General features: G+C 36.3%; 1 protein-coding gene across 1 annotated transcript in view; it reads left to right on the forward strand.

The window, feature by feature from the left end:
- Positions 1-692: 692 nt before the first annotated feature.
- LOC120776015 (neuronal growth regulator 1) overlaps positions 693-19,630 on the forward strand; it is a 79,353-nt gene continuing 60,415 nt past the window's right edge. The window contains exon 1 of the mRNA XM_040106460.1: positions 693-1,178. The gene's annotated coding sequence lies outside the window, so the exon portion shown is untranslated. The remainder of the gene's footprint in view (positions 1,179-19,630) is intronic.

The following is a 19,630-nucleotide window of genomic DNA, read 5'->3' on the forward strand; positions in this document are numbered from 1 at the left end:
ATGCGGCATGCTGCTGCTGTTTCCCAGCCTTAACAGCAACTTTTCCTGTTGTTGTCAGACGCGCCGCTGACTGCGGATTTTCTTCTCACTATTTGTTTTTGCAATTTTTTCGCACTTTTAATTTTAATACCGGTTGCCATACGCACAACATAAAGTTTTTTATACATATTTCTTTTTAATTTTCCGACAAAAGCATATTTCGCGCGTAAAATTTGCACACTTTTTATGGGAACGCGGTAGCGCCGCACTGCAGTTGTCATATTAAAATTTCAGCCGGCAATATCCAGCACTTAAAATGCAGCAAAGCTTCCGCTGTTCAAACTAACAATTAATTCTTTGGCTTCCGTTGAGAAATGTTTATTTCTTTATTTTTGCAGTTTTTTGTTTTTCATAGTCTGTCTCCCCACTTTCAATGCATTATCTCGCGCGCGCACAGTTGTCTATGGCAATGCCGCCCCAAAGTATGGAAAGTGATTTATTAGCGTCGTAAGTTGTAGCCGCTACGTTGTTGTTGCTTATGCTGCTCGCTCGCTATCGTTTGTCTTGCCACGCTGCAGCACAATTCACAAGCTCTAACATGTACCTTGTATATGCAGAGTCGCAACAACGCCACACCGGAAAGTATTTAATTATGCAATGAGCCATCCGCCTGTGTCGTAAGCTTGCGCGCCAACATAAAGCAAATACGCGGCGCAAACACAAAAGTCGAAAAACGCGGCAAAAGACTTGGTGAAATACACAAAAAACGCCGAGTCTCCTATACAAAACTAAAATTACAAACATATAGCCATACAAGCAGACACGCCCACAATTGAATTGGCGCCCCTCAGCGGTGAAATAGCAGCACTGTGTGGTAGTTGCATAAATTTAGGCGCGACAATAGCCACAGCAGGACACAGTTGTGCACAGGAAGCGCCAAAGTCTAGCTGAGTAATCAGCTCTAAAAAGTTACACACACCGACATTCATAGAACACATGCATACGTACATAACACATATACAGGAAGCCCAGCTCAACAGGACGTGCAATTGAAAAGTGCGCGCTTTCATTGTGAACTTTGTGTTGTTTTGTTGCAGCAGCTGCGGGCAGCCAGAGTAACCTCTCTGTATTTGGTCTGCCAGTGCAAATCTAACTGCCGGAAATAAACAGAATTTGCAGCCATTGAACTTTACGCAAAGGTGAGTGGAAAGCAATTTGCAAAAATTTGGAAATTCAAGACATAACCTCAAAGTTTTCCTTGTTGTTTCGGATATTGCATTATTTTTATACATTAAAAAGGTGCTGGCACTACCAAATATGTATATACTACCGGGTTTTTCAATAGGGATGATATACATTCTATGTGTCGTTTCGGCCATTTTTAATGTCACGATCTTTAATTTTTTATTGTAATCTGTAATGTTGACAATTCCGTCATGCAACGATATGCGCAAGATCACTTTTCCAGAGACATTATTTCCATCAGTGTAGAACTCTTCTGGTTTCTTGGCGAAAAGCTGCGGCAAGTAATTTTCACAGGCTTCTCTTGAAGCCAACTTTACTACATTAATGGATTGACCGAAACAAATAGTAGTCCGATCGTGCAATGTCAGGCTATATGTTGGATGCATCAAAACTTCCCAGCCAAGCTCTCTCAGTTTTTACCGAGTCATCAAAGATGTGTGTAATCTAGCGTTGTTTTGATGGAAGACGAAGCCCTTTCTGTTGATCAGTTCTGGCCGTTTATTTTTTCGATTGCTTGCTTCAATCTCATCAGTTGATGACAATAAAATGTAGAATCAATCGTTCGATCAGGCTGGAGCAGCTCATATATAGTGGATGATTCCTTTCCAATTCCATCAAAAACTCAGCATAACCTTTCGATGCGTCAATTCTGGCTTTGTGACCATTTGTTGAGCTTCACCACGCTTGGACCATGATCTTTTTCGCATACTATTGTCGTATTTGATCCACTTTTCGTCTCCTATTACCATTTGCTATAGAAATAACTCGATTTCATTTCGTTTTGGCAAACAATCGCAGATGTTTTCACAGACAATTCATGTGGTACTCAAACATCGAGCTTGTTTTTGTAGCCAGCCTTTTTTAAGTGGTTCAAAAACATTTAATGATGAATGTTAAGCTCCTCAGCGATGTCATGGCTAATTATGTGACGGTCCTGGTCAATCTCTTCCATAAATTAATAGATTTTTTCAACGATGGATCGACACCATATTGATTGGTAGCACTGGAGATATACGACTAAAACGACATCTATTGACAAAATACGAAAAAACTTTTTCGACTAACCAATATTTTATGAAAGCATTTTGTAAAGCATAACTTCCCAGCATCTCATATAAAACGAATTAACAAAACGTAGCTAATTCTTCAGAACGAAACGTAAAGAAAGTAGGGAAGTAGAAGAGAGTCGATTAAGGTCACCACAAGAAATATAATGTTTGTTTTGATATTAGTAGTCAATTTCTATGCGTGGAATTAGATATGCATAACAAATTTAGAAGAATATGACAACTTAAGATGACATTTTTTCTTCCTCTTACAAACTTTTACAAAACTTACAAATTACGAAGCTTTTTGAAGGGATAAACGCCAGTATCAGAACAAAATTGTCAGAACTATTATTTTCTGTGAATTCCCCATATTTTACGACTATATTAAATCAATGGAAATGAAATAAAATTTACTACAAACACTTACCGAGCTGAAATCTGAAAAAAAATTGAAAGAAATTTGTCAGTTACATTTTAGAAGTCTATAAAGGTAAAAAAATATATATTATAGTAACTTAAATATAATTAAAATTTAACATAGACTGACGCCGTAAAAACTTAGATTACCATGTTCCATTTGGGCCAATACACAGTGTCAATGATTACAATTTTCCATACATTGTTTATAAGCCTCTGCAGTGATGGCTTTAGCGCCGCTAACTGTGTTTAATGACTTCACCGGACTCATAGCGCGTTCCTCAAGGTGTTTTTTTTAGTTTAGAGGAAACTACATCTAGCGTATACGCTAGTTAAGCGATGACGTTTCGTGTTTTGCCAAAAAGTCAGTCACATTCGTGCTAGGATTTGACCTCATATTAACTTTAAGAAAAACTAATGAAATTTCTTCACACAAATTTGCTTCACATAGGCGCTTCAACTATGTGGAACTATGATTTATCACACAACCGTAATCAAAGAAACCAACGAAGATCACCTTAATTTGTGACCGTCTTTAACGTATTTTTTCGGTTGAGGCCGATTTTTGGATGCGTCATGCGCTAGATTGTAAGACAGTTTGGAGCATATTCAAAAACCTACATGAACCTGGTAATGTAGGTAAGGTAAGTAAGGTCCTCAGCTCAGTCAAGCGCTTCTACTCGACCTTTAACCTTTTTCATACACAAAACATTTACCAAAATTTATTAAATCGTTACATAAGAGATGTTGAGATTTTTTTCTACCTCTCTGTATCTGAGATCAAGAGCTCGTGCACTAGTAAGAACTTAATGAAATTTTAGTTTAAGACCAGAGAAATAGTTCATGGTCTTTGCGTTCTTTTAAACTTATTTCCTAAAAATCTTTCTTAAAAAAATAATGATAATAATATAAATTGTTCGGTCGATGAGCCAGACAGAAGCTATGGAATCTTTAAAATTATTTATTTTTGATAAAAAATTTGCGAAAACATTATCACTTGAATCAGAGTTCTTAGAAAAGGTTTTAAAAATAACATATTTATTTGCTTTTTTTTTTTGAATATATAAACATTTCTAATAAACTGATAATAATTACTGAACTGTTACCACGTCAAATAAATTCAAGGAACCTCAGCTTAGCTAAGACAATTGAAACTTTATGAAGATAGAGTCGGAACTGTATACAGGTGACTTCACGAATTTCGAAAACGGGCTTATTGTTATTGATTTTAACATTCATATTCATAAGCATATCAATACTGATACTGAAATTAGCAAACTTCTTTCAAAAATCACTTTATTGGTCATTTAGCAATATACTAATTTTCAAAAAAAAAACATTATTTTGAAATCTAATATGTACGAAGCTTTTCGAAGATTGCACTATTTCGGAACGTACTAAAAAAAATCAAATATTTTGAAATTTAAGTTCAAGAACTGGGTATCATATATAGCCAAGATCAAATTTAAGCCAAAGTGCTCCATGAATACGCCCAAATCGAAACAACAAAAAATGTTTTCCTAGGTTGGTACAATATTTTTGCGTTCGTGTGAAGTTTGATCTCCATATGTCAATTAGTGCGTGTTTTACCAAAATTGACCAATTAGCTTGTTGAGGAATTTGAGATTCCATTAGAATTTCGACTAAAAAATATTACAAAAGTGTTTTGGAGAGTCTACTTTATCACGCACCTAAATATTTGAGCTGCACAAGCATTCAGCGAAGATGGTGATGAATTTGTCTCATGAGGGTCGTCCATCCTACTCTCGTAACAACAATAACATCGAAGAAGTTATAGAAACTGTGCTTGAAAAGCGTTGTGAGAACGTTCAGTAAAGTAATGAAAGGTTCCTTCATGCAAGTAGTGGATGCTAATTACAATAACATTGAATAAGTTAAAGAAAAAGTCTTTGAAAATTGTAGTGTTGGCATTAAAGAGATAGCAGCGGATCTCAACTTCCCTTATATACAACACAAACTGGTTAATATTTTGGGTAAGAAGCGTGTCAATATTAGATTCGCGCCAAAAAACCTGAACAGTTTGCTAAAACGTCATCGCAAAAACGACGTCGCAAAAGAGACAACGTAGCTGTGGACACTACATTCACCATACCATGACCATGACAAGATATGAGTTTATCAATATGACGTCGAAACTGTCCAAAGATTTAGCGATGGGCACACCAAAAATTAATCGAAATCGAACAAACCACGTCAGAGTCGGTAAAAAAAAATAAAGGTGAAACGTTCAATAAGGTCAAACGATCAATAAAGAACAATATTTAGCTGTTTTGGGGCACGTAAGTAAAGAACATTTGGCTATAACCATAGCTACGCTAATAAAGAAGAATAAGAAATGAAGCAATTCGTCGTAAACGAGCGCATTTTTGGCCTGAAAATTAATACATTTTTCACCACGCTAATGCGCTGTCACATTCTGGTAAGATCGTGTCTGACTTTTTGGCCAAATTCGAAACAAGAGTCATCACTCAGACACCGCATTCGCCAGCCTTGGGTCACTGTGACTTTTGTTTCTGATTTCGAAAATTAACGTGCCCATGGACCAATAAATGCATTTACATATTAAATTTAGCAAGTCAAGGATTTACATTTTTTAGCTCAACGCATACTTAAGGTAATATAAACTGTGTAATTGGTGGGATTTTTATATAGAACTATTTGCCCCTACCGAACTCACTATCCAGCTTCAGCTTAAAAGTGTTTTCCTTGAGACTGAATTTTTTCAAATCTCGTGAAAAATTTTATATTTCCTTACATAACCTCCATTTCGCGAAAAAATTCATATAAAGCTTAAAGCGTATGTTCTATTAGCCAGTCTTATGCAATTAGGATATCGTTTTAAAATTTGTTTCAGAGATTTGAATTGCTAAAATCAACGACATCCGGCAAGATCACATTGAAAAACGTGATTCTCAAAATTTTTCTGGCAGATTTTTATAAATTCAAATAAATGTTTATTGAAGCCTAAATTAAATAAAATTAGTTTCTTTTTCCGTACTTATAAAATAAATTATCATATCAGACTTCGCCCTTAAGTTTACCAAAGGCCTAGGAAGTTGTCATATATTTGCTCTACTACCTGTTTACCCACATAAGCCCTAAACCGTGTCTAAACTGTCCTATACAAAAAAACCAGAGAAAATAAGATTAGACACCGTCTTCTTAACTTATTCTACACTAACAACTATGCACGCATTTGAAAACTTTCACCGATCCCATATATGACATTCGCCGAAAGTTTATTGTACACTCATGCCATACTTTATTTATTTTACTCATAACAACATTACTCAGAACACAATGACTAAGCCGTATGAACTTTGAACATGTGTTGAACTTCACTCTGGGCAGTTTTATTATTATATTTAAGCATTTCCTTGTATGAACACATAGTTTTTCCACATCGTTTAACCCGAGCGAATAGTGCGCCGCAATCATTAACTTTAGATAAATGAGTTGAGAATTAGTAATTTAGTGAAAGCATGGAAAGCGCCATAAAAAGCACTACAACAAAAACGCACACACACATACACAACCACATATGCAGCAACGATGACACCGGCAAGTAATTTTGCAAAATTTGTCATTAGTTGGTGCAGGCGAACAAAAAGAGATATTTTCAAAACAAAAACAACAAGACAAACAATACGGTTATGCTGCACATAAATACCAGCGTCATGCAGGCCGCACAGCAAAGTAGCGCACCGAAGCAGAGTGAACTAAAACGAAACAATAAATATAATTAAAAACGCATCAGCAACAAGTTTTTTTGCTTTCATGCCAAAGCGAAGAGAGAAAAGACAAAATACAAACAATAAAAAGATATAAAAATAAAAATGAAAATCTCACAAAAAAAGGTGTGAGTTGTGCCAGCACCGCATAGGAAGTGGAACCGAATGAAATATGTCGCTTGCGAAACGCTACTTGCGAAAGTGGAAGCGCGATATGAGCACACTCAACAAAGCCACACGGGGCGTATACGTAACATACGCGAATGGCAATAGATTAACACAAATAAACGTTGCTGCGTTCGCCATTGTTGTAGTTGTTGTTGTTGACTTTTGCGCTTTTTCGGCATACACACGAAGGCACTTCATAGTTTCCGCTCGCGTTGTTGGGCCTCATTTATTATGCTCGTTGCCAACTGATATATGCGCGGCATGAATGCAACACACGGCGCGGTGGATATGTTAGAAGGAGTGGGATTCACGTGCAGAAAACAATATAATCAAGCTGAATTGGAGTGCATGTTGCTACAAGTAGACAACAATTGTACTACAATGGCAATCAACAAATAAACACTATTACGTAACAATAACTGCGTCGTTAATGTATGGATGAGGAAATGTGTTTAAGCCCATAAAAGGTCTATAAATATAGCTATACCATATAATAGGTATAATAAGTATGCATTTAAAGCAGATAAAGAAAACTTTATGTGTGATTTTCGACATTTGCCAAATATATATATATGAAATGCGTTGAAATGCGTTAAATAGCATTCGGCTTTTGAATATTATTTATACACAAAGATATTTTATACGTTTATACTTGTATAACAAAAAACATCGTTAAACACTTATAAGCAGATCTTTTACTTGTTTTTGATCAGTCAGTTTGTATTTGGTGGTGGGCTCTGAAAAATTCGTTCGAATATCGCAGTGTTGCTTTGGAAAATTGCCCCCTCCAAATTTCATGAAGATATCTTGTCAAATAAAAAAGTTTTTCATACAAGGCCTAGAGCTCGATCAGTCAAATTGTATGGCAGCTATATGATATAATAGTCCGATCTGAAAAATTAGTGCGGATCTTGTACCGTTGACTTGAAAACTAATCCATGCCAAATTTCGTAAAGAAAACTTGTCAAATAAAAAAGTTGTCTACATAAGGACTTCAGCTTGATCGTTTAATTTGAATGGTAGCTTTATGCTACAGAGGTGCCATATCGGCAGTTCCGTTAAATGAACAGCTTCTTTGGGAGAAAAGAACTTTTGCAGAATTTCAGATCGATTTCTGAAAATAAGGAAATAGTTTGCGTATAAACAGACGGACAAATATAGCAAAATTTATTCAGTTAATTCATAAATAAGCTTAAACCTTCAAATATGAATAGCAGATTTAAAGAAAACAGAACAAATGGTTTTTTCGGCAAAATCAATTTATTTTCCATTTTTAATGTTCATTTAATTGTTGACAGCTGCTTTGCTTGCACGCGTTTTGGATCGTCTTCGATTTTTACCTATTCAAAAAAATGGATCAAAGAACCTGTATCAAATTTTGTGTGAAAAACGAAATTAAGTGCGCGGATGCATTCCAAATGTTGACGGAGAAGCTACCTTGGACCGAAGCAACGTTTATCGGTGGTACAAAATGTTCTCAGAAGGCCGAGAAGATGTGAACGACGAAGAGCGTGCCGGACGCCTGAGCACTTCAACAACAGACGAAAAAATTAATGAAGTGGAGAAAATGGTATTAGCCAATCGTCGAAACACTGTAAGAGAAGTTGCTGAGGACCTAAACATATCGCTTGGCAAGTTATGCGCAATTTGCGCGAAGCAATCCGCCAGAAACGCCCTGATTTGTGGAAAAACAAAAATTGGCTTTTGCACCACGATAACGCCCCTGCTCACACATCGTTGCTTGTGCGCAACTTTTTGACCAAAACCAACACACTAATGATGCCGCAGCCACCGTACTCCCCAGATCTGGCCCCATGTGACTTTTTCTTGTTCCCTACCCTGAAGAGGCCCATGAAAGGACGATGTTACGCTTCTCTTGACGAGATAAAGACGGCATCGAACGAGGAGCTGAAGAAGATAAAAAAATGATTTTTTGTAGTGCTTCGAAGATTGGAAAAACCTTTGAAGGGGACAAAATAGATATTCATGAATAAATAAATAATTTTTGAAAAAACACAAAATTCGCGATACTTTTTGAACACACCTCGTATGTCGGTGCAAGCCTTTTAAATGGCTTCTACGTCTGCATAACGCTTTCCTTTCATGGGCAAATGCATTTTTGCGAAAAGGAAGAAGTCGCACGGTGCCATATAAAGTGAATATGGGGAGTGGTTAATGATTAAAATGTGATTTTTGGTCAAATAATCGTCCTTCGAATGTTGAATTCTGAGCAATTTTTGGTTATCAGTCAATTTCTGCTGAACAAACCGTGCACACACCTTTCGTAAGCCCAAATGTTCGGTCAAAATGCGATAAATCGTTGTTTTGGAGATGTTCAATTCCATGACTTTCAATGATGATTTCGGCTGATTTTTGATGAATTCACGCACAGTTTCGATGAAATTTCCGTAATTCACCATAATTTCCGGTGACCACGTTTGATCGTCATTTATGTCCTCACGACCACTTTGAAAACGTTGAAACCACTCGTGCGCTTTACTACGTGATAGGCAATCGTCGCCATAAACTTGTTTCATCAATTAAAACGTTTCGGTAAAAGTTTGACCAATTTTTTTTTTTTAATAAAATAAATTCTTTTTTAAACAAAATTTACTGTTGGCTCTTTGTTCGAAGCTCAATTTCGCGCCGATAAAACAAACATACTGACACTTAAAACGCAATAACTTCACTACCAATCGATGAAATGTCATGAAATTCCCACTGGACAATCGATAAAGATAGCAGATTAAACGCACCAGTCGATATATAGTTGGCGCCACCAGGGAGCGCTAGATTCAAAAAGTCCTGTTTACTTCAGAAAGCTCCTTGTAATTTTAAATTCTAGTCTAAAAATACTTTCGTTGAATGATTAAGCGAGATATATGGATATTTAAAGAATACTATATTGTACTAAATAAAACAAAAACCATGTAACCTCTAATGGGTTGGTATATACATATGTGCACTTAAGTTTTAGGAACAATTACTCCAACTCTTTAATTAGCTGTAGAAGTCAAGTGGAAGTCACATTTCATACAAATTTCCTTCCATAACTCGAAATACTTGTCGATTATGGTGATTCAATTTAGGGAAGTTCGACTGTAATATGTCGTCGCAATTGCTGCATGAGAGACTGTTGATTTTCTCAAGTTACTACATTTCTATTTGGAACAATTACACAGTGGATTTTCGATCGCCTCTGTAACGATGCTTTAGACTTTTCCAGAAGAAGACTTAAGTTTTGTAAGTTTGCTTATCTCAACCTCAGTACATGACTTGTCTCTGTTTCATTGCATTACTATAGTTTCTTCCTCAAATTACCACTATTACTTCACCACAATTTCTAATACTTCCTTGAGGATAATTCTTAAGAAGACTTATTTTGAAAGATGACCAAGTTCAGAAGACCTCTCGTTTCTTTTTTTTTTATTTTTGCTTCAAAAACTAAATCCCATGCCCAAAATCCTTATTCTTGCCTAAAACTAGTTGGCATGAGTGAATGTCAAAGTCGGAACTAAAATGTAGAAGTTAACATACTCGTAATTCAGTTTTATACTGCCTACTATCAAATAAAGTTAGGCACTTTTGTTACTGCCGGCAATTGAAACAGCTATAGCCATACCTTTTTATAAAATGTCAATAACATCTTTTGCCATATTTGAAGTTGTCATTCCGAAAACTTCCATAAGTTTTTAAAGAATCTTGACTTCCACCCCCTCAAGAAGTGCCACAACCGATATTGCTATCGGTCCCATTTCCAAATTAGATAAACAATGATGCGAACACTAACTAATAGTACCGAAGAAATTCAGTTCCGCTGCTAGAACTATTACTTCAAGCATCAAACTAAGTAAGTTTAGAATCAACTGGATAAGATAAGTGACCGACCGATCTGATTATTCAACCTCATTTTCAACTTGTGCCAAGTGATCCATATCTGGTTAGTTTAAAAGTTAAGCGGCTATACCAGTGTAACCCATGAAAATTTCAACTATATTTAAAGATTTATTTTACAAAAGTATTGAAAAATAACGGAGTTATGTGCTGTTTTCAAAAGTGCCACAAAAAAGAGGACTCTTCCAAATTCCGGCCAAATGAGTAGTAGTGAAACAAATAAATTCAAAAAGGCTATTAAACTTGAAGGTATTTTCTATAAAATGACCTACGATTTTTTAAAAATATCAAAAATTAACAAAATGGCATAGTTCTGAAAAAAACTTCGTTCTTTTTGGTAAAAAATTGTTTTTTTTTTTTTTAATGTCAAAATGACAATTTTCAACCAATGAAAAAGATCGTGGGTTATAGTATAATAAATGTTTTCAACAATACTCAGTTTTAAGTCGATTGGTTAATTTCTTGTTGAGTTATGATGTCAGCAATTTTGAAAAATGTCGTTTCGAGAAAAATGCGTTTAAAGTTTCACTTAAATATGTTTGTACCTGCGAGTGGTTGCTCTTTAGAACGCTACCATCCAAAAACTAATCAAAGCACGACTTTTCTGTTTCACAGGATATTTCTGAAAATATAAACTAACAAAAAAGAAAAAAAGACATTATTTGTTGAAAGCGTCACTCCAGTGTGACCCCCTAAATCTATAAGTTTTAGTTCGGTAGCGGCAGTTTTTAATTTATTGCGTGAAAGGCTCGATAACTAATTTACGAATCCTTGCTATTCAAACTAGTTTATAATCGGGTATTATATCTTCTTTTATTAAGCAACTAGTTTCAATTCTTCAGCCTAATTGATATAAGATCCAGTAAAAATCAATGCATTATTTTTTTTTATAAGTACAAAGGGGCGCTAGAAGGATAAGATTTTGTGCTAAAATATCTTTTGGCGGTTTTGTGTTTGCCTCAGTATTATTTGAGCACGTCTCAAAGATGGATACCAGCAAAGACAAAAATAACATTTTACAGTTTTTCTTTCATAAAGGCGAAAACGCGAGCCAGGAGGCTGAAAATGTAAATAGTGTTTATGGATCTGATACTGCAGGATTCGTACGAAAAGTAAAAGGACTGAATTTCTACTTCGGAGCTCCCCCTGCGGTACGGGTTAGAATTTACCAGTGGTAAGGCATACCTGTCGTAACACTAAATCCATATGCACTATATCTTTCTTTCTGGGCTTGCCTTGAAATGTTAGTATAGCCTATGTCAGAAATAGTGCTATAATACTCATGTTGAAATGATTATTATAAGCTTTATATTTATTCCCGGTATAAGGCATTTGTTTCACGAGACAGTCATTGAGTTCTAGGGGCTCAACTGGTAGTAGCAAAAGCTGCAGATCTTATCAGAAACTTAAACCTGGTACCATGGGGAACGGTGAACGCTTGGAGTTTACTCCAATCTGCTCATTGGGTTTGGCCCTTTGTGGAGATTCGTGGTGGCTGTGGTTTAAACCTAAAGGCAGGCAGGGTTGAAAAATGCAGTCCAATTTGGAGTCGCATTGCGGCCGGGTGCCGGAACCAAAAAACGGCAGAGGTTTTAGATCGGCCTCGTACCCGACCAAGGCGGCTAAGGTGTCCCTATCCACCTGAACCAATTGGAACCAAAGTATACGTGCAAAATGCATTTATACTTTGGGGCGCTGATCAACGCATTGTATTGATCTATGTGCTTCAAAGAAAGCACCGTGAGGTTAGGCCATCGTCGGCAGGTATTCACGTAAATCGCAACAATTGTTGTTGTACTTCGGAGCGTGCGCGCACCGACTGGATTCAGTAGAGATCTAAGGAACGAGCGGCTGGTCAGTTGTCTCTGAGCACCTAGAGAGTCAAGACAAACAGTTTCGTGTGACGTGTTTCTATGAGTGCTGCAAGCCGAAAATGCAACGTTCGTTAGATCAGAGGTAAGCGATTAAATTTTGTGTGAAACTCTGTGATATGGTCAAGCAGGCTTACCCAGATGTTGCTTTAGCAAGAACTGGTGGCATCAGGCCTTTTTAGAGGGCCGGGAAGAGGTCGCTGATGAAGACGGAAAGAATCAAAGTGAAAACGGTGGTAATTGTCTTTCTTGACATCAAAGGCACCGTCTACTATGAATTTCTTCCTCCTGGACAAACCGTCAACGCCAAGTTTTACGTGGAAGTCCTCAAGAGACTCAAACGAAGGGTCAATCGGGCCCGACAAGACATCGTAGCCGATAAGAAGTTGCACCACGTCAACGCCCCGGCTCACATCGCCTTTCTTGTGAACAGCTACCTAACCAAGGCCGGCATCACAACGCTTCCGCAGCCGCCCTACAGCCCAGATGTAACCCACTCGGACTGTTTTTGTTTCCTTGCCTGAAAATGCCGAAAGGAAAGCACTTTGAGACGACAAAGGGGATCCAAGTAGCATGCACCTCGACTCGCAAGGATATTTCGGAGAATGCCTTCCGGCCTTCAATGCTTGGAAAACGCGCCGGCAGCGCTGCATCGACGCAGAGGAGCCAATTTTGAAAGTTGTTAAAGAATTGTAACGATTAGTTCAATAAATTTTTTAAATCGACTCAGTCCTATTACTTCCGGACAAACCCTTATTCAGGCAACAAATTTATTTTACACTGTGCGTCAATTACCAGGGCTACCTATTATATTTGTACAGGAGTTCACAAATATTCTCATCTGAACTACTACCTTGTCTCAACACACTTTTGAAGGATTTCAGCAAAGGTTTAACCGAACCACGACTCCCTGAAAACTTGTATTCATTTTTAAAAAGTTCCCCATGTTTTATTTTTTATATTTTCATTAAAAAGTTGATGTGTAATCTAATAAAAGTATTAACATTATGTAAAAAATCATACTCTTAAATTCGCACTTGAATTTAAGAAACACATCATTGGTACATGCAAATCTTGCAGAGTTCCAAGGCGAAAGTGTGCTTTCCATTCCCCCGTTCAGAGCAAAAGCCCAGCTTAAGCTACTCTCATTCAAACCGCAAAAGAACAACAGCGCAACCGACAGCACAGCAACAACAACAACTCGCCTACGTGACTATAAACCTGCCGCATTGTAATACATACTAAGTAAGTGTGCTTTTGTAATCCTTTGAAGTAGTCAAAACAAACTCTATCGCCGTTTCGCTTTCTCATCTGCCGCTCGAGCGACGGCGGACGCGTCTGTTTGTCTGTCTGTACACTGCGGCTGCTGTATTGTCGGCAACGAAAGTGAAGTGCTGCTGGGAATTAACTTGTTTTACTCGAATCAAGTGCAATTTTCTTGCACGAGAGTTCATTGCAACGCTGCAACAACAATGTCGGTGTTGCTGCTGCTGCCGTCAGTGTACCCAGAAGTGGCGGCATAAAGGCGAAATGCAAAAAGAAAGTATACTGAAGCTAAACGCTGTGGTGAGACACTTGAAAGTGAGTGAGCTGATCTTTAGCGCGGCGGTGCTTAATGCAATGAGGTATGTCGGCATTACAACCAAGTTGTTTTGTAAAAATGGTAAAATGGTGTGTGTGCGGGAGTCCTTGTGGCTTTTCAAGGCGAAGGTGCCTCTGTTGGATGTGCGGATTTGTGTAGAAAATGCAGGAATTTTAAGAGCGTTAGTGTAAATATTGTTGTTGGCACGATGAATATCTTCGCAATTTTGCATATTTACGAACATATTTTAATTTTTTACATCCATACATATTTGCTTTTTAAATGCTTTTAAAGTTGTTGCTCTATTACTTCCACCGCAAATTGCCCTTCATATGCATTTGCGAAATCCTTTTAACTTGTTTGCCTTTGCGCGCCTCTTCATTAGCTTCAGGGATTACTACATAAGCCATGGGGTACGTTAGGCTGTGAGTGCTTTGCAGACGCCAGGGACTTTGACTGCCCAGCCGCAATAAATTTAATTATTTAACGGTCGCGGTCTTTGCTTTCGCTGCATTATAAATGTTAAATAAATGCTTTTCCACTTTGATTTCACTGTCTGTGGCTCATTTTCATTTTCTACGCCTCAATGACGGCAATTTGTCGGCACATCATTAATTTTGCAACGAATTCAATTTTGTCAATAAAGTTGATAAATGTGAGGCATCATCAAAGTCTATAGACTACTTTTAGTATAATATTCGTTGGCGGTTATTTTTGGCAGAAATATTCGGTTGAGTGAATTAATGGTTGATAGCGCAAGGTCAAATGGGTGGCCTTTACATGTTGCCATTAAAACGGTTTAAAGTTAGCGATCCAAATCTTGAAGCAAAGGTGTTGGGCTTAATAAATCAAAAGAAACCAATGTCTGTGCGCGATTTGGCGAAAAATGCTAAAACCAGTGCTACTATTATTCAAAGAAGCAAGCAGAGAAATAATTTAGAAGCTATAAAAAACAAAAAAATGCCAAAAAAGTGCACGACAAGTAAAAATGAGGCAAACAAGATTAAGGTAGTTGTACGATCGTTTGCTTAAAGATTCTGTTGAGTGCATTATAAAGGACGAAGAAAAATATATACAAAATTGGACTCAAAAACATTTCCAGGTTTCCTATTCTATACGAAACCAAAAGATGGTAAATTCGACCAGTCAGTGTCAACAATGGAAATAGAAAAATTTGGCGAAAAAGTACTCATCTGACAGGCTATTTTCTCTAGCGGCCTTAAGATCACTCCATTTTTCACAAAAAGTACTATATCGGCCGACAATTATAAGGAGTGTCTAAACCGTCGCCTTATACCATTTTATAACAAACAGATCGTGTCAACATTATTTTGGCCCGATTTAACCACAGTACACTACGCTCATGCCACTATGGCTTTGTTGAAGGAAAACAATGTCAATTTTGTTAAAGAAGAGTAGAACGCTCCAAAATTTCGCCCGATGAGAAATATTGGGCAATTGTCAAATGGAACTTGAAAAAGATTCATCGAGTTGCCGAAAACGCCGACGAATTAAAAAAACGAAACTGGCATAAGGAAAGTCGTGCCGTTACAAAAGAAGGTGTGCAGATTTCAATGAAAGGAATTAAACGAAAAATTCGGCATAAATTAAGAAAATAATTTCTTTAAATTAAAAACGACTCTCGAGACCAACAGACTTGATATTTCCACACAACCTTCTTAGAACTCACTAACCGTGCGTTCAGAGCTGGTTAAAGTATGTGTAACCACGTGATCAATGGCATCGAGTCGCTTTGTGATAAGAGTAGTAGAGATGTCTAGACAGAGTGGAATCGCAGGTAACTGTAAAGCTGAGCAGCTGGCAAAAGTAAGGTGCCTTTCCCACTATAAATAAAATGAAAACACTTTCCTTCTGTATTGGACTAATTTCTGGGCTTAGCGGTAGCTTGGCCAGCGCTGGGCTGCCTTCGGTTTAGGCAATGTCGTAAGAGCCTTTTGATTCAAGTTCAATCATAAGAGATTCCGTGAGCTCTCTGTTCTTAATAAGATTGGCCTGGTTATTGTGGTTCTAACAGGGCACCAGCCATATCGAACTGGTGAGAGTAGAAACTAAGACCTTAAGAAAAATTGTAGTGGCCATAGCCGCTTTGCCAACTTATATCAGATACAAGAGCTATATTTTTATCGCTTCATAAACGACTGCATATAGTAATATCTTAAACATATATTTTAGTTAATGATCGAAAGAACACGATTTTATTAATTATTTTGATGTTTAAGCCACCTTGAAGTGCATTATCTGTAGTTTTGGTTTTTGGATTAGAGACAATTATAAGCAGAATAACCTTTCTCACCGCCAGGCATACTTTTTAAAATGTTCTGTGGAGAACGGCTACGAGATCAAGGGAGTCCAAATTTGGTTAAAAGAAATCACCGATTATAAAATATATTCATCAAGATACTGACATATTTATTTCTCCATACGAAAGAGTATATATTAGTCAAAAGACGGCTAGTATAGATGAATTCAACCTCAGCGCAAAGGCGAGTTTGATCGGATCTATGGTTCTTTTTGAGGACTGAAAACAAAGTGCAATAATTTAGAGAGATTCACATCGTGGGTTGTTGATGCCAATGCTGTTGATTGCTTATGGATTCCTAAGCTATATATAATATATAAATACCGCTTATCTCGATACAAGGCCTTAGATACTAAAAACTAAATCTTTAATGAACAGAGTATTTAATTGGATAGACATGACTAACAATTCTTTAGAAGTTTTATAGTTACATACATATAAAGCCATATGCATTCTAAGCATTATATACAATTTTATTTAAAAACACAACTTTTCAAACTAGTTGTAATTTTTGACTTTAATCACTTGAAAGTAGACACTTTATTTAGCCCAACAAGCACATACTTGTATACCTATATGAAGCAAATATATACTCCTTCGCCACACCAACAACAATAAAGACAAACATGATTAGCTTCATTAACATCAAGCCGCCTCTCAAGCAAACCAAAATCTTCAACCCTCAATGCGCAGCACGCTCAGAGATTTGCCGGCAAGTTAGCCTAGCCACATGTTTGCTCACCTGCTAAGCTGGTGATAACAATAATGTCGGAAAAGTTTGCACAGTAGCAAACCGCAGTGGTAGCGCCGGCGTATAATCTCGGTTGTTTGACAGTGGATTTTCAGTAAACCTGCGAAAGAGATGCCACATATTGTTGTTGCAGTGGCATTTCTTCGAAATATTTTTCATTTTTCAAGTATTTTGTGTAATTTTGAACCACTTTAAATAAAAATAATATAATATTTTTTTTAACTCAATGGCTGTCCGTAGACTTTTAACTAATCGCAATGGATATAGCATATACATAGGTATGAAAATGATCAACTGGCGAAGTATTTATTTATGGATGTAAAAATGTATATATTTTGATAAAAAGTATGAGGAATTTCTCGAATAGTTTTGATATTTTGAAAAGCTCTCGAATTGACAGCCTTTATTCTGGGTCCAACTGTTATGAGAACGATTATTTTCGCTTTGAAACATAAACTGTTGAAATTCAGTATTCTTGTTCACTATATACATAGTATAATACACTTAATTCCAGAATTTTCATATGTAATCCAACTACAATCTGTTTACTTCCAAGCTAATAGTAATTGATTTCAATTAAGAGTTAATAGCTGTCAATGCATTGATGACGTGCTGGGTTGATGACTCGGTATCCCAATATGTAGAGGGTGGATAAGAATATATGCAGGTCTGTGAAACACGCAATAAATGCGTGCTTGTATTGTATTGTGTATACAATGGTTTGTGGTGAATGTAAAATTAATGTAATTGAACTCAATCACTACTGATGTCGATAGGAAGTTATTTACTGTTTGTATGTCGCATATTAAAAAATTAATATAAAGTTATTTCGTGAACATCTTTATCAGAAAACGACATTTAGGTTGATAGCAGCTCCGATGCTTTTAAAGTGTCAGATTTTCTGCGATCATTAATTTGAAATTTTTCCAAACACAAATATGGTTTGTTAAAAAAATTGGTTGAAGCACAACTCCCAAAATTTGGCGGCTGAATTGTCTAAAATTTGTTTGTCTAAAAAGTAGTACAGTATAAGTTCTTATACAAGATTTGGCTGCAAATATTCTAGGTTGTTTCTTAGGTGGCATTGTGGCTCTAGTCCTTTCTACTCAACCAAATAACGGTGTCTTTTAATTCTAGGTTGTCCAGAATAATAGAAAGTGTTAAATTTTTGCAAACTATTTCAAATATTCAGAATTATTTTGTAAATAGAATTTTTCACTATTGTATAAGGTCCAGTTTTGCACAACATCCGGTTTTTTTAGATAATTTCCAAATTTTTTTTTATAATTTTGATGTAAATTCCAGACTAAATTCAAAGACATAATAAAAGCTTATTTAATTAATTTGGGGAAACCTAAGCAGAATTCTTTGAAAATTTACCACCTATGGCAAATATGTTTTCTGTTAGCGGGCAGCCTTTGCTACCCCGTGAAAAGATTTGATGTTGATAATATACAAATTTGAACAAATCAAGACTCTATTTAAGGAAGATTCACATATAGCCTTTATTAAATAGTACTAGTATTAATATTAAATTGGACTAGTTAGTAGAGAAATTAAACTAGCTAGTCAAGAAAGTAAATAGAATATTTCATCTACTATAATACTGTACAGCCGATTGGGTATTTGATCAAACCAAATTTGAGAGTAATATTTATTAATATATTTCCTTATAACTCAGACAATACGTTGATTATTCTCTTTAGCTTAAGAGATAAAAACATTAAGGTATATAAACGTAAAAAACTTTTTATTACTTTTGAGAGAAAGAGTACAACGAACATAGGTGTATTTATTTGACAGAAACTAAAAAAGAACTCGACGAGAGGAAAAGTGTTTTTATAAGAGCATAATCCGTCGTGAAAGTGTTTAATTCCATCCATACCACAAATAAAAGATATTTAGAAATACCTCAGAGAGCAAATATAAAATTAAACATAGCCTACAAGTTATTGGATTAGACATAGCCTCAAAAAGACCCCTGACAGCAATGCGGGTATATAAATCGCTTGACTTAAATCGTCAAGGAAGCTAAACTCGCGGCCAACTAAAAATAATTATGGATAAAGTCGGTACAGTTTTCAAACAAGTGTGGTAACTTTAGTGAAACCTTGTTGCGGCTGTTCAAATTAGGAAAATGCTTTTGACAAAGTTAATTTTTATACTTTAAGAGCACATATGTATACTAGATCGAATTGAATTTTTTTCTATAAAATCGCGCATGCGGAAAATAATATTCTACGGTTCATTCTAAACAACCTTGCTTAAGAAAATATACAGTATTGGACAAGACTAAATCACCCCCTAGTATTTGTTAGGAAAAATAGTAGGTACCACGATACTGTAAGAGTACGTTATTCCTTGAAGTCGTTAGCAATAAACTGTTACAAATATTATTGAGACATTTTGTCAAGAGATTTTTGATGTCGTCACTGTTCAGTTGCGATTTAGAGTTCAAGAGTCAAAATTGACGGAACATACTTATTCAGCCGATATTACAAATAAAAAAAATAAGTGATTGGCAAAACGGTTTATCTCAACATAGAATTAGTTAAAAATATTCGGTGAATAGATCAGTGGTGCCCCCGATTAATAAATAAAT

Source organism: Bactrocera tryoni, chromosome 4 (genome assembly GCF_016617805.1).
Source record: "Bactrocera tryoni isolate S06 chromosome 4, CSIRO_BtryS06_freeze2, whole genome shotgun sequence".
Taxonomy (NCBI): Eukaryota; Metazoa; Arthropoda; class Insecta; order Diptera; family Tephritidae; genus Bactrocera; species Bactrocera tryoni.